The 16166-nt window shown below is 45.5% G+C and overlaps 1 protein-coding gene across 1 annotated transcript in view; it reads right to left on the reverse strand.

Annotated features, from left to right (window-relative positions):
* grm7 (glutamate metabotropic receptor 7) overlaps nucleotides 1-16166 on the reverse strand; it is a 359100-nt gene that overhangs the window by 120573 nt on the left and 222361 nt on the right. The gene's annotated exons all lie outside the window — the stretch shown is intronic.

The following is a 16166-nucleotide window of genomic DNA, read 5'->3' on the forward strand; positions in this document are numbered from 1 at the left end:
CTAAGCAAGGGGCATCACCAAGCAAGCGGCACCATGAAGACCAAGGAGCTCTCCAAACAGGTCAGGGACAAAGTTGTGGAGAAGTACAGTTCAGGGTTGGGTTTTGAAAAAATAACAAAAACTTTGAACATCCCACGGAGCACCATTAAATCCATTATTAAAAAATTGAAAGAATATGGCACCACAATAAACCTGCCAAGAGAGGGCCGCCCACCAAAACTCACAGACCAGGCAAGGAGGGCATTAATCAGAAAGGCAACAAAGAGACCAAAGATAACCCTGAAGGAGCTGCAAAGCTCCACAGCGGGGATTTGAGTATCTGCCCATAGGACCCCTTTAAGCCGTACACTCCACAGAGCTGGGCTTTACGGAAGAGTGGCCAGAAAAAAAGCCATTGCTTGAAGAGAAAAATAAGCAAACACATTTGGTGTTCGCCAAAAGGCATGTGGGAGACTCCCCAAACGTATGAAATAAGGTACTCTGGTCAGATGAGACTGAAATGTAGCTTTTTGCCCATCAAGGAAAATGTAAACCAAACACTCCTCATCTCCACAGTGAAGCATGGTGGTGGCAGCATCAAGCTGTGGGGATGTTTTTCATCGGCTGGGACTGGGAAACTGGTCAGAATTGAAGTAATGATAGATGGTGCAAAATACAGGGAAATTCTTGAGGGAAACCTTCCAGCAGGACAATGACCCTAAGCATACAGCTAAAGCAACACTTGAGTGGTTTAAGGGGAAACATTTAAATGTATTGGAATGGCCTAGTAAAAGCCCAGACCTCAATCCAATTGAGAATCTGTGGTATGACTTAAAGATTGCTGTACACCAGCAGAACCCATCCAACTTGAAGGAGCTGGAGCAGTTTTCCCTTGAAGAATGGGAAAAAATACCAGTGGCTAGATGTGCCAAGCTTATAGAGACATACTACAAGAGACGTGCAGCTGTAATGGCTGCAAAAGGTGTCCCTACAAAGTATTGACTTTTGGGGGGTGAATAGTTAAGCACTCTCAAGTTTTCCGTTTTTTTGTGTTATTTCTTGTTTGTTTCACAATAAAAAATATTTTTTATCTTCAAGGTGTTGTGTAAATCAAATGATACAAACCCCCCCAAAATCTATTTTAATATTTTAATTCGTAAGGCAACAAAACAGGAAAAATGCCAAGGGGGGTGAATAATTTTGCAAACCACAGCATAAACTTCGCTCCAGATCAAAACTCAAAGCCTACAACCTGATTTCGGATGGAATTACGGAATTACCTGGAAGGCCCAAGCTATACAGAAAATGCTCTGGCAAACAAACTGAAAACACCATCTAACCTGGAACTGAGTGAGTAATGTTTAATCTGAAGCTATATTTTATATTCAAAAGTCGAGAAGAAAAATACATTACAATGATATACTTTACTTTATGAGGACTGAATGCTGAGTTGGACTACCAAGCCTGCTAGGACAAGTAGATACAACTTTAATTAGCACTGACGTGTCAAGTGAGAGGTGTCAGAGCTCTTTTTCCCAGTGGCCTGAGAATCAAACAGGCTACCCCAACCAAATGCAGAAGTCTTTGAAGCTGTTGTTCAGAGGTAATTAAAATACTGTACCCTCTGTATGTAAAAAAAATGATAAGGCAAGAAAATAGTACAGAATGAAGCTCCTTATGGAAAATCAAGAGACACTTTTTGCTGACTGTTATAAAAATGGGAACATAAGCAACTTAATCTTCCAAACAGACCATACCCTTGCATGGCACAGTGCTATATTAACACACTACCACTCTGTTAAGAGAGGTGGTGTTAACGAGGGGTGGAAACTCAGGATACTAGACAACGAGGACGCTGAGTCAGCTAATATAAATCTCTTTAAGTCTGGAACAGTATTGGTACAGGGCAACCCCAAACAGTTTCAGCTGGACTTTCACCTAATCAAATAAATAGCTCAGCAGGAGAAGCTCTCCCTTGAGAAAGATACCCCCACCCCGAGCGGGTCAGACCAGACCTCTTCGTTATATAACCCCACAGACTAGCAACCCCAAGCGGAAAAGTCAACCTCCCAGCACAGAGTACTACTCCCTCATTGAAATGAAGGATACATTCACCCAGCTGGCGGTAAGACAGGTGGAGCTGGAATAGCAGGTGATTACACTCCGGTCAGCATAGACTCAGACAACAGTCCAGCACAACAACACTCCCTTAGCTAGACCTAGAGAGCTGGAGGTGGAGAGTCATGTCTGCACTCTGGACTGTGGTGAGACAACATAAACAGGACAAAGAGCAGGAAAAGAACAGAGCACTAGAGGAGAGGATCAGACTGCTGGAGAAGAGGGTGAGGGGGATGACATGTGACAGAGAACAACCTACGAGAGAGGTGGCCAGCCCCACAGAGAAGTTTTCAGAACAGCCCACCCCTGACCATAGCATCAAAATCACAGTGGGACAGACAAATGAAGAACCCCAAGCCCAGGGGTCTCACCCCCTTTGAGCACCCCCCCCCCCCTGACAGCCACCCTGATAGCCCTCCTAACAAACCCCCAACACCCACTGAGGACATACACAAGACACAGAATGTACTCCTAATGGACTCAAACGGGAAATATATACAAGAAAGAAAAACAAATCCAGAACACAGAGTGTCTAAACTCTGGTGTCCAAACACCCAGCGCACCCTAGACCTTCTGTCTGAGGACCAGCTACGTTCACCTAGCAACATAATAATACACACAGGCACGAATGACCTGAGAGCATAGCAGGAAAGGGTGGCCACAGCGCTCAAGGGAGTGATTGAAAAAGCTTCTTCTACTTATCTCCACCCTGCTACACCCCGAAAATACTTCCACTCTGATACCATACAGCGGGTAAACGCAAGTATTTCCCAAGACTGTGCCACAAAACCAAATGTTTTCATGGCACACCACTCCACCCTGGACTTGAACAGCCTTTGCGACCAATCAACACCCCCCCAAGTCAACCATGCCCACACCCCATTTAGGGACCCTCAGATCAGAACTATGCCCCTCCTGCCCACCCCATGCCCCCCACTCCCGCAAAGAGGTCCTCAAATGGAAGTCACACATACACCCAGGCCATGAGCGGGCAAACAGGCCCAACTCCCCACTCTTACACTAGCCCAAGCCAATAGAATGTACCAGATGCTAAGCAGGCTCTGGTCACACTTACTGGCCTGACGCCGAACCACACAACCAACAACATTGCACACTTTATGGAACACAAAGCCTTCACTATCTCATCCTGGAATATCCACGGCCTGAGGTCACCTGCCTTTGGTCTAAAGAGCTGGACTTCATCAAAGAAATCGGAAATACAAACATTGTCATCCTACAAGAAACATGGTAGTGAGGAGACGGACCCACTGGTTGCCCTCTAGGTTAAAGAGAGCTAGTAGTCCCATCCACCAAACTACCAGGTGTGAAACAGGGAAGGGACTCAGGGGGAATGCTAATTTGGGTTAGAGCAGACCTAATTCACTCTATTAAATTAATCAAAACAGGAACATTTTACATTTGGCTAGAAATTCGAAAGGGAAATGATCTTAACAGAGAAAAATGTCCTCCTGTGTGCTACCTATATCCCCCCACTAGAATCCCCATACTTTAATGAAGACAGCTTCTCTATCCTGATGGGGGAAATTAATCATTTCCAGGCTCAGGGACATGTACTAGTCTGTGGCGACCTAAATGCCGGAACCGGACAAGAACCTGACACCCTCAGCACACAGGGGGACAAACACCTGCCTGAAGATGACAGAATTCCCTCCCCCATATGCCCCCTTAGGCACAACTATGACTACATAACCAACAAAAATGGGTCACAACTCCTGCCACTCTGTCGCATGCTGGGTATGTACATAGTCACTACGGTAGTCTTCGAGGGGACTCCTATGGTAGGTACACCTATAGCTCATCTCTTGGCAGTGGGCTGTGGGGTGAGACAGGGATGCAGCTTGAGCCCCTCATAACATCAACAAATTGGCGAGGGCACAAGAACAGTCTGCAGCACCCGGCCTCACCCCACTAGAATCTGAAGTCAAATGTCTACTGTTTGTTAATGATCTGATGCTTCTGTCCCCAACCAAGGAGGGCCTACAGCAGCACCTAGAACTTCCGCACAGATTCTGCCAGACCTGGGCCCTGACAGTAAATCCCAGTAAGACCAAATAATGGTGTTCCAAAAAAGGTCCGGTCGCCAGGACCACAAATACAAATTCCATCTAGACACCGTTGCCCTAGAGCACCCAAAAAACTATACATACCTTGGCCTAAACATCAACGCCACAGGTAACTTCCACAAAGCTGTGAACGATCTGAGAGACAAGGCAAAAAGAGCCTTCTATGCCATCAAAAGGAACATAAAATTCGACATACCAATTAGGATCTGGCTAAAAATACTTGAATCAGTTATAGAACCCATTGCCCTTCATGGTTGTGAGGTCTGGGATCCGCTCACCAACCAAGAATTCACAAAATGGGACAAACACCAAATTGAGACTCTGTGTGCAGAATTCTGCAAAAAATATCCTCCGTGTACAACGTAAAAAAACAAAAAATGCATGCAGAGAAGAATTAGGCCGATACCCGCTAATTAAAAAAATACAGAAAATAGCCGTTAAGTTCTATAACCACCTAAAAGGAAGCGATTCCCATACCTTCCATAACAAAGCCATCACCTACAGAGAGATGAACCTGGAGAAGAGTCCCCTAAGCAAGCTGGTCCTGGGGCTTTGTTCACAAACACAAACAGACCCCACAGTGCCCCAGGACAGCAACACAATTAGACCCAACCAAATCATGAGAAAACAAAAAGATAATTACTTGACACATTGGAAATAATTAAATAACAGAGCAAAATAGAGTACTATTTGGCCCTAAACAGAGAGTACACAGAATACCAGACCACTGTGACTGACCCAAACTTAAGGAACACTTTCACTATGTACAGACTCAGTGAGCATAGCCTTGCTATTGAGAAAGGCAGCCGTAAGCAAGAGAAGACAGGCTATGTGCACACTGCCCACAAAATGAGGTGGAAACTGAGCTGCGCTTCCTAACCTCCTGCTAAATGTATGACCATATTAGAGACACATATTTTCCTCAGATTACACAGATCCACAAAAATTTTTAAAACAAACCCGATTTTGTTAAACTCCCATATCTACTGGGTGAAATACCACGGTGTGTCATCACAGCAGCAAGATTTGTGACATGTTGCCACAAGAAAAAGGCAACCGGTGAAGAACAAAGACCATTGTAAATACAACCCATATTTATTTATTTTCCCTTTTGTACTTTAACATTTTAGTCATTTAGCAGACGCTCTTATCCAGAGCGACTTACAGTAGTGAATATATACATTTCATACATTTTTTTGTTTTTTCTGTGCTGGCCCCCCGTGGGAATCGAACCCACAACCCTGGCATTGCAAACACCATGCTCTACCAACGGAGCTACAGGGAAGGCTAGAATGAGTAGGTGTGACCTATATATTAATATATATATATATATTATATTCCAATATATTCCTCTATCATCCTCAGTAATTTTCCTTCCAAGTTGTCAGAGCCAGGTGGCTTGTCATTATTCATAGTACAATACTTTTTTTCACCTCTTCCACACTCACTTTATGGAATTCAAAATTACATTACTTGTCTTTCACATTTTTGGTCAGTTATGAATGGATATGTAGGTCCAGAGTTTGTTGTTGGCTTAACCATTTGCACATCGTTACAATACTGTTTTTATATATAATATGACATTCATAATGTCTTCGTTCTTTTGGAACTTCTGTGAGTGTAATATTTCCTGTTCAATTTTATTGTTTATTTCACTTTTGTATATTATCTACTTCACTTGCTTTGGCAATGTTAACATATGTTTTCCATGCCAATAAAGCGCCTTGAATTGAATTGAAGAGAATAACTGATGATGTCTCTTCACCGGTGTGTTGGGAATTAGCTGTCTCTGGTGTGTTGGGAGATAGCTGTCTCTGGTGTGTTGGGAGTTAGCCGTCTCTGTCTCTGGTGTGTTGGGAGATAGCTGTCTCTGGTGTGTTGGGAGTTAGCTGTCTCTGTCTCTGGTGTGTTGGGAGTTTGCTGTCTCTGGTGTGTTGGGAGTTAGCCGTCTCTGTCTCTGGTGTGTTGGGAGATAGCTGTCTCTGGTGTGTTGGGAGTTAGCTGTCTCTGGTGTGTTGGGAGTTAGCTGTCTCTGGTGTGTTGGGAGTTAGCTGTCTCTGGTGTGTTGGGAGTTTGCTGTCTCTGGTGTGTTGGGAGTTTGCTGTCTCTGGTGTGTTGGGAGTTAGCTGTCTCTGGTGGGTTGGTAGTTAGCTGTCACTGGTGTGTTGGGAGTTAGCTGTCTCTGGTGTGTTGGGAGTTAGCCGTCTCTGTCTCTGGTGTGTTGGGAGATAGCTGTCTCTGGTGTGTTGGGAGTTAGCTGTCTCTGTCTCTGGTGTGTTGGGAGTTTGCTGTCTCTGGTGTGTTGGGAGTTAGCCGTCTCTGTCTCTGGTGTGTTGGGAGATAGCTGTCTCTGGTGTGTTGGGAGTTAGCTGTCTCTGGTGTGTTGGGAGTTAGCTGTCTCTGGTGTGTTGGGAGTTAGCTGTCTCTGGTGTGTTGGGAGTTTGCTGTCTCTGGTGTGTTGGGAGTTTGCTGTCTCTGGTGTGTTGGGAGTTAGCTGTCTCTGGTGGGTTGGGAGTTAGCTGTCACTGGTGTGTTGGGAGTTAGCTGTCTCTGGTGGGTTGGGAGTTAGCTGTCACTGGTGTGTTGGGAGTTAGCTGTCTCTGGTGTGTTTGGGGTTAGCCGTCTCTGTCTCTGGTGTGTTGGGAGTTAGCTGTCTCTGGTGTGTTGGGAGTTAGCTGTCTCTGGTGTGTTGGGAGATAGCTGTCTCTGGTGTGTTGGGAGTTAGCTGTCTCTGTCTCTGGTGTGTTGGGAGTTTGCTGTCTCTGGTGTGTTGGGAGTTAGCCGTCTCTGTCTCTGGTGTGATGGGAGATAGCAGTCTCTGGTGTGTTGGGAGTTTGCTGTCTCTGGTGTGCTGGGAGTTAGCAGTCTCTGTCTCTGGTGTGTTGGGAGATAGCTGTCTCTGATGTGTTGGGAGTTTGCTGTCTCTGGTGTGTTGGGAGTTAGCTGTCTCTGGTGTGTTGGGAGTTAGCTGTCTCTGGTGGGTTGGGAGTTAGCCGTCTCTGTCTCTGGTGTGTTGGGAGATAGCTGTCTCTGGTGTGTTGGGAGTTTGCTGTCTCTGGTGTGTTGGGAGTTAGCTGTCTCTGGTGTGTTGGGAGTTAGATGTCTCTTGTGTGTTGGGAGTTAGCTGTCTCTGGTGGGTTGGGAGTTAGCTGTCACTGGTGTGTTGGGAGTTAGCTGTCTCTGGTGTGTTTGGGGTTAGCCGTCTCTGTCTCTGGTGTGTTGGGAGTTAGCTGTCTCTGGTGTTGGGAGTTAGCTGTCCCTGGTGTGTTGGGAGTTAGCTGTCTCTGGTGTGTTGGGAGACAGCTGTCTCTGGTGTGTTGGGAGTTAGCTGTCTCTGGTGTGTTGGGAGTTTGCTGTCTCTGGTGTGTTGGGAGACAGCTGTCTCTGGTGTGTTGGGAGTTAGCTGTCTCTGGTGTGTTGGGAGTTTGCTGTCTCTGGTGTGTTGGGAGTTAGCCGTCTCTGTCTCTGGTGTGTTGGGAGTTAGCCGTCTCTGTCTCTGGTGTGTTGGGAGTTTGCTGTCTCTGGTGTGTTGGGAGTTAGCAGTCTCTGTCTCTGGTGTGTTGGGAGATAGCTGTCTCTGGTGTGTTGGGAGTTTGCTGTCTCTGGTGTGTTGGGAGTTAGCTGTCTCTGGTGTGTTGGGAGTTAGCTGTCTCTGGTGGGTTGGGAGTTAGCCGTCTCTGTCTCTGGTGTGTTGGGAGATAGCTGTCTCTGGTGTGTTGGGAGTTTGCTGTCTCTGGTGTGTTGGGAGTTAGCTGTCTCTGGTGTGTTGGGAGTTAGATGTCTCTTGTGTGTTGGGAGTTAGCTGTCTCTGGTGGGTTGGGAGTTAGCTGTCACTGGTGTGTTGGGAGTTAGCTGTCTCTGGTGTGTTTGGGGTTAGCCGTCTCTGTCTCTGGTGTGTTGGGAGTTAGCTGTCTCTGGTGTTGGGAGTTAGCTCTCCCTGGTGTGTTGGGAGTTAGCTGTCTCTGGTGTGTTGGGAGACAGCTGTCTCTGGTGTGTTGGGAGTTAGCTGTCTCTGGTGTGTTGGGAGTTTGCTGTCTCTGGTGTGTTGGGAGACAGCTGTCTCTGGTGTGTTGGGAGTTAGCTGTCTCTGGTGTGTTGGGAGTTTGCTGTCTCTGGTGTGTTGGGAGTTAGCCGTCTCTGTCTCTGGTGTGTTGGGAGTTAGCCGTCTCTGTCTCTGGTGTGTTGGGAGTTTGCTGTCTCTGGTGTGTTGGGAGTTAGCTGTCTCTGGTGTGTTGGGAGTTAGCTGTCTCTGGTGTGTTGGGAGTTAGCTGTCTCTGGTGGGTTGGGAGTTAGCTGTCACTGGTGTGTTGGGAGTTAGCTGTCTCTGGTGTGTTTGGGGTTAGCCGTCTCTGTCTCTGGTGTGTTGGGAGTTAGCTGTCTCTGGTGTGTTGGGAGTTAGCTGTCTCTGGTGTGTTGGGAGTTAGCTGTCTCTGGTGTGTTGGGAGACAGCTGTCTCTGGTGTGTTGGGAGTTAGCTGTCTCTGGTGTGTTGGGAGTTTGTTGTCTCTGGTGTGTTGTGAGACAGCTGTCTCTGGTGTGTTGGGAGTTAGCTGTCTCTGGTGTGTTGGGAGTTAGCTGTCTCTGGTGTGTTGGGAGACAGCTGTCTCTGGTGTGTTGGGAGTTAGCCGTCTCTGTCTCTGGTGTGTTGGGAGTTTGCTGTCTCTGGTGTGTTGGGAGTTAGCTGTCTCTGGTGTGTTGGGAGTTAGCTGTCTCTGGTGTGTTGGGAGTTAGCTGTCTCTGGTGGGTTGGGAGTTAGCTGTCACTGGTGTGTTGGGAGTTAGCTGTCTCTGGTGTGTTGGGAGACAGCTGTCTCTGGTGTGTTGGGAGTTAGCTGTCTCTGGTGTGTTGGGAGATAGCTGTCTCTGGTGTGTTGGGAGACAGCAGTCTCTGGTGTGTTGGGAGTTAGCTGTCTCTGGTGTGTTGGGAGTTTGCTGTCTCTGGTGTGTTGGGAGTTAGCCGTCTCTGTCTCTGGTGTGTTGGGAGTTTGCTGTCTCTGGTGTGTTGGGAGTTAGCTGTCTCTGGTGTGTTGGGAGTTAGCTGTCTCTGATGTGTTGGGAGTTTGCTGTCTCTGGTGTGTTGGGAGTTTGCTGTCTCTGGTGTGTTGGGAGTTAGCTGTCTCTGGTGTGTTGGGAGACAGCTGTGTCTGGTGTGTTGGGAGTGTGCTGTCTCTCTCTCTGTCTCTGGGGTGAAGGAGTTAGCTGTCTCTGTCTCTGTCTCTGGGATGAAGGAGTTAGCTGTCTCTGTCTCTGGGATGAAGGAGTTAACTGTCTCTGTCTCTGTCTCTGGGGTGAAGGAGTTAGCTGTCTCTGTGATGAAGGAGTTAGCTGTCTCTGTCTCTGGGGTGAAGGAGTTAGCTGTCTCTGTTTCTGTCTCTGGGGTGAAAGAGTTGGCTGTCTCTGTCTCTGGGGTGAAGGAGTTAGCTGTCTCTGTCTCTGGGGTGAAGGAGTTAGCTGTCTCTGTCTCTGTCTCTGGGGTGAAGGAGTTAGCTGTCTCTGTCTCTGTCTCTGGGGTGAAGGAGTTAGCTGTCTCTGTCTCTGTCTCTGGGATGAAGGAGTTAGCTGTCTCTGTCTCTGTCTCTGGGGTGAAGGAGTTAGCTGTCTCTGTCTCTGGGGTGAAGGAGTTAGCTGTCTCTGTCTCTGGGATGAAGGAGTTGTCTGTCTCTGTCTCTGGGATGAAGGAGTTAGCTCTCTCTGTCTCTGGGGTGGAGGAGTTAGCTGTCTCTGTCTCTGGGGTGGAGGAGTTACTGTCTCTGTCTCTGTCTCTGGGGTGAAGGAGTTAGCTGTCTCTGTCTGTCTCTGGGATGATGGAGTTAGCTGTCTCTGTCTCTGGGTTGAAGGAGTTAGCTGTCTCTGTCTCTGGGATGAAGGAGTTATCTGTCTCTGTCTCTGGGATGAAGGAGTTAGCTGTCTCTGTCTCTGGTGTGGAGGAGTTAGTTGTCTCTGTCTCTGGGATGAAGGAGTTAGCTGTCTCTGTCTCTGGGGTGGAGGAGTTAGCTGTCTCTGTCTCTGGGATGGAGGAGTTAGCTGTCTCTGTCTCTGGGATGAAGGAGTTAGCTGTCTCTGTCTCTGGGGTGAAGGAGTTAGCTGTCTCTGTCTCTGGGGTGGAGGAGTTAGCTGGCTCTGTCTCTGTCTCTGGGGTGAAGGAGTTAGCTGTCTCTGTCTCTGGGGTGAAGGAGTTAGCTGTCTCTCTTTCTGTCTCTGGGGTGAAGGAGTTAGCTGTCTTCTGTCTCTGGGATGAAGGAGTTAGCTGTCTCTGTCTCTGGGATGAAGGAGTTAGCTGTCTCTGTCTCTGGGATGAAGGAGTTAGCTGTCTCTGTTTCTGTCTCTGGGATGAAGGAGTTAGCTGTCTCTGTTTCTGTCTCTGGGATGAAGGAGTTAGCTGTCTCTGTTTCTGTCTCTGGGGTGAAGGAGTTAGCTGTCTCTGTCTCTGGGATGAAGGAGTTAGCTGTCTCTGTTTCTGTCTCTGGGATGAAGGAGTTATCTCTCTCTGTCTCTGAGGTGAAGGAGTTATCTGTCTCTGTCTCTGGGATGAAGGAGTTATCTGTCTCTGTCTCTGGGATGAAGGAGTTACTCTGTCTCTGTCTCTGGGGTGAAGGAGTTATCTGTCTCTGTCTCTGGGGTGAAGGAGTTATCTGTCTCTGTTTCTGGGGTGAAGGAGTTAGCTGTCTCTGTCTCTGTCTCTGGGGTGAAGGAGTTAGCTGTCTCTGTCTCTGGGGTGAAGGAGTTATCTGTCTCTGTCTCTGGGATGAAGGAGTTATCTGTCTCTGTCTCTGGGGTGAAGGAGTTAGCTGTCTCTGTCTCTGGGATGAAGGAGTTATCTGTCTCTGTCTCTGTCTCATGGATGAAGGAGTTAGCTGTCTCTGTCTCTGAGGTGAAGGAGTTATCTGTCTCTGTCTCTGGGATGAAGGAGTTATCTGTCTCTGTCTCTGGGATGAAGGAGTTATCTGTTTCTGTCTCTGGGGTGAAGGAGTTAGCTGTCTCTGTCTCTGGGGTGGAGGAGTTAGCTGTCTCTGTCTCTGTCTCTGGGGTGGAGGAGTTAGCTGTCTCTGTCTCTGTCTCTGGGGTGAAGGAGTTAGCTGTCTCTGTCTCTGGGGTGAAGGAGTTATCTGTCTCTGTCTCTGGGGTGGAGGAGTTAGCTGTCTCTATCTCTGGGATGAAGGAGTTAGCTGTCTCTGTCTCTGTGATGAAGGAGTTAGCTGTCTCTGTTTCTGTCTCTGGGGTGGAGGAGTTAGCTGTCTCTATCTCTGGGATGAAGGAGTTAGCTGTCTCTGTCTCTGGGATGAAGGAGTTAGCTGTCTCTGTCTCTGGGATGAAGGAGTTAGCTGTCTCTGTCTCTGGGGTGAAGGAGTTAGCTGTCTCTGTCTCTGTCTCTGGGGTGAAGGAGTTAGCTGTCTCTGTCTCTGGGGTGAAGGAGTTATCTGTCTCTGTCTCTGGGGTGGAGGAGTTAGCTGTCTCTATCTCTGGGATGAAGGAGTTAGCTGTCTCTGTCTCTGTGATGAAGGAGTTAGCTGTCTCTGTTTCTGTCTCTGGGGTGGAGGAGTTAGCGGTCTCTGTTTCTGTCTCTGGGGTGAAGGAGTTAGCTGTCTCTGTTTATGTCTCTGGGGTGGAGGAGTTAGCTGTCTCTGTTTTTGTCTCTGGGGTGGAGGAGTTAGCTGTCTCTGTCTCTGGGGTGAAGGAGTTAGCTGTCTCTGTCTCTGGGGTGAAGGAGTTAGCTGTCTCTGTCTCTGGAATGAAGGAGTTAGCTGTCTCGTTCTCTGGGGTGAAGGAGTTAGCTGTCTCTGTTTCTGTCTTTGGGATGAAGGAGTTAGCTGTCTCTGTCTCAGGGGTGGAGGAGTTAGATGTCTCTGTCTCTGTCTCTGGGATGAAGGAGTTAGCTGTGTCTGTCTCTGTCTCTGGGGTGAAGGAGTTAGCTGTCTCTGTCTCTGGGATGAAGGAGTTAGCTGTCTCTGTCTCTGGGGTGAAGGAGTTAGCTGTCTCGTTCTCTGGGGTGAAGGAGTTAGCTGTCTCTGTCTCTGGGGTGAAGGAGTTAGCTGTCTCTGTCTCTGTCTCTGGGGTGAAGGAGTTAGCTGTCTCTGTCTCTGTCTCTGGGGCGAAGGAGTTAGCTGTCTCTGTCTCTGGGATGAAGGAGTTAGCTGTCTCTGTCTCTGGGGTGAAGGAGTTAGCTGTCTCGTTCTCTGGGGTGAAGGAGTTAGCTGTATCTGTCTCTGGGGTGAAGGAGTTAGCTGTCTCTGTCTCTGTCTCTGGGGTGAAGGAGTTAGCTGTCTCTGTCTCTGGGGTGAAGGAGTTATCTGTCTCTGTCTCTGGGGTGAAGGAGTTTGCTGTCTCTGTCTCTGGGGTGAAGGAGTTTGCTGTCTCTGTCTCTGGGGTGAAGGAGTTAGCTGTCTCTGTCTCTGGGATGAAGGAGTTAGCTGTCTCTGTCTCTGGGATGAAGGAGTTAGCTCTTTCTGTCTCTGGGGTGAAGGAGTTAGCTGTCTCTCTCTCTGTCTGTAGGGTGAATGAGTTAGCTGTCTGCCTCTGGGGTTAAGAAGTTAGCTGTCTCTCGAGTGCTGATGGAAGTATGCAAAAGTATTTTAGTTATTTTTATCTATTTACACTGGAGGGTAGAGTTGACTTTAAACCCTTTGAACAAGTGGCAGAAACGTTAGCAGCAAAACTTCAAGTATTTGTATTTGTATTAATTAGGGATCCACATTAGCTACTGCCAAGGCAGTTACTCGTCTTGGTGTCCAAACACATTTAGGCACTTACTGTACATCACACAAACAACTAAAATTAAAACCACTACATATCTACAAAACAAAATGTATAATATCACCATACAACAATATTATAATGTACATGTTTGCAGAGTCTGTGTGTTAGTGTGTGTCTCTTCACAGTCTGCGTTGTCCCATAAGGTGTAGTTTTATCCGTTTTTAAAATCAGATTTGACCGCTTACATAAGTTACTTGATTTGGAATAGAGTTCCACGTAGTCATGGCTCAGTGTAGTACTGTGTTTTTCCCGCAGTCTGTTCTGGACTTGGGGACTGTGAAGAGACCCCTGGTGACGTCTTGTGGGGTTTGTATGGGTGTCTGAGCTGTGTGTAAGCTGTTTAAACAGACAGCTTTGTGCTTTCCAACATGTCAGTACCTCTCACATAGACAAGTAGTGATGCAGTCAATATTTGAGCAGGAGAGATTGACATGCATACCATTGATGTTAGCTCTCTGTTACCATTTAAGGGCCATACGTGCTGCTCTGTTCTGGGCCAACTGTAATTTGGCTATGCTCTTCTTTGTGGCACTTGACCATATGACTGGGTAGTAGTCCAAGTGTGACAAAACTAGGGCCTGTAAGACTTGTATTGTTGATAGCAATGTCAAAAAAGCAGAGCAGTGCTTTATTATGGACAGACTTCTGAACCAATTGGACTCATCAGACCAAAGGACAGATTTCCACCTGTCTAATGTCCATTACTCATGTTTTTGGCCCAAACAAGTTTCTTCTTCTTATTGGTGTCATGTATTATTTGTTTCTTTGCAGAAATTCGACAATGAAGGCCTGATTCACACAGTCTCCTCTGAACAGTTGATGTTGAGATGTGTCTGTTACTTGAACTCTGTGAAGCATTTATTTGGGCTGCATCCTGATGTGCAGTTAACTCTAATGAACTTATACTCTGCAGCAGAGGTAACTGGGTCTTCCTTTCTTGTGGCAGTCCACATGAGAGCCAGTTTCATCATAGCGCTTGATGGTTTTTGCAACTGCACTTGAATAAACTTTCAAAGTTCTTGAAATGTTCTACATTGACTGACCTTCATGTGTTTAACTAATGATGGACTGTCGTTTCTCTTTGCTAATTTGAGCTGTTCTTACCATAATATGGACTTGGTCTTTTACCAAATATGTCTATCTTCTATATACCACCCTTACCCTGTCACAACTGATTGGCTAAAAAGCATTAAGAAGGAAATACATTTCACAAATTGACTTCTAGCAATGCACACCTGTATAATGAAATGCATTCCAGGTGACTATCTCATGTAGCTGGTTGAGAAAATGCCAAGAGTTTTCAAAGCTTTCATCAAGGCAAAGGATGGCTACTTTGAAGAATCTCAAATATACAATATATTTTGATTTGTTTAAACCTTTTTTTGGTTACGGTATGATTCCATTTGTGTTATTTAATCGTTTCGATGTATTCACTATTATTCTACAATGTAGAAACAAGTAAAAAATAACGAAAAACCCTAGAATGAGTAGGTGTGACCTATATATTTATATATATATATATATATATATATATATATTCCAATATATTCCTCTATCATCCTCAGTAATTTTCCTTCCAAGTTGTCAGAGCCAGGTGGCTTGTCATTATTCATAGTACAATACTTTTTTTCACCTCTTCCACTCAAACTCACTTTATGGAATTCAAAATTACGATGCTTGTCTTTCACATTTTTGGTCAGTTATGAATGGATATGTAGGTCCAGAGTTTGTTGTTGGCATGTTATGCCTAACTATGCCAATGTTGACAATGAAAAAACAATTAAAGTCACCATTGGTCTCATGGTGAAATCCTTCCTCTCCGGCAACTGAGTTAGGAACGACGCCTGTGTCTTTGTAGCGACTAGGTGTATTGCTACACCGTCCACCATACACTGATTATCCCATGCTCAAAGCAATAATCAATGTCTGTGTTTTGTTTGTTTACCCGTCTACCAATCGGTGCCTTTCTTTTCGGGCAAAAACCTTGCTGGTCTTCGTGGTTGAATCTGTGTTTAAAATTCACTGCTCGACTGAAGGACCTTACAGATAATAATTGTACGTGTTGGGGTACAGAGATAAGGTAGTCATTCAAAAATCATGTTAAACACTATTATTGCACTCAAAGTGAGTCCATGCAACTTATTATGTGGACTTGTTAAGCGCATTTCTACTCCTGAACTTAGGGGGTTGAATACTTATTGACTCAAGACATTTCATATTTTCATTTTCTATTAATTTGTAAACATTTCTAAAAACATAATTCGAATTTGACATCATGGGGTATTGTGTGTAGGCCAGTGACAAAACATCTCAATTGAATCCATTTTAAATGTAGGCTGTAAGACAACAAAATGTAGATCAAGCCCGAAATGTGCGAAGTAGTAGGGAGTTGTAGTTTCCAACAGGGAAATATTCTACATAGTTTAGCGCAGAAATGTGGAAATTAACTACAATGACCTTAATCCATTGCGCACCTACTTATCCGGTCAAGAACACACATTTGAGAGGGATAGGGAGCAGTTGCATAACAATACAGTACATGATCTATGATTGATAGTTGGTATTCAGCAGTCATAACAGTATGCCTTATTTACTTTGAAGAACTACTAAAATACTGATTTTTGTCAGACAGCATAGACAGCAGCTCTATAAATATGAGATGAGGACTTGGAATGAAATAATGCATTCTTCAAATAGGCTGAACAATTTTTCTATATACATACACAACTGAAATATTTTATTTAAGTAAACTAATGTGAATAAATTATGGTTAATAAGTGATAAGCAGTAATGGGCACTCACTAGCATCATGGGATTTTTATTAATTGTTTTAATCTGTGTTTGTTACAGCATTCAACCCACATAATGCATTTAATTAAAAAACATTATAATAATAGAAACAGAAATTGAAAACCATTAGTATTTTTTTTTCATAATCAAACCCGAAACCTTTAGAAAGTACTAGTCACTCAGCACTACAGATTACATGTTTTTTTGTTTTGTAGGCTGGTCTAATAAAATAATTCCACACATACAGTACAGTACCAGTCAAAGGTTTGGACGCACCTACTCATTTCAGGGTTTTTCTTTATTTTTACTATTTGATATATTGTAGAATAATAGTGAAAACATCAATACTGTGAAGTAACACATATGGAATCATGTAGTAACCCCAAAAAAGTGTTAAACAAATACGAATATATGTTATATTTGAGATTCTTCAAAGTAGCAAC

Source organism: Salmo salar, chromosome ssa22 (assembly GCF_905237065.1).
Source record: "Salmo salar chromosome ssa22, Ssal_v3.1, whole genome shotgun sequence".
Taxonomy (NCBI): Eukaryota; Metazoa; Chordata; class Actinopteri; order Salmoniformes; family Salmonidae; genus Salmo; species Salmo salar.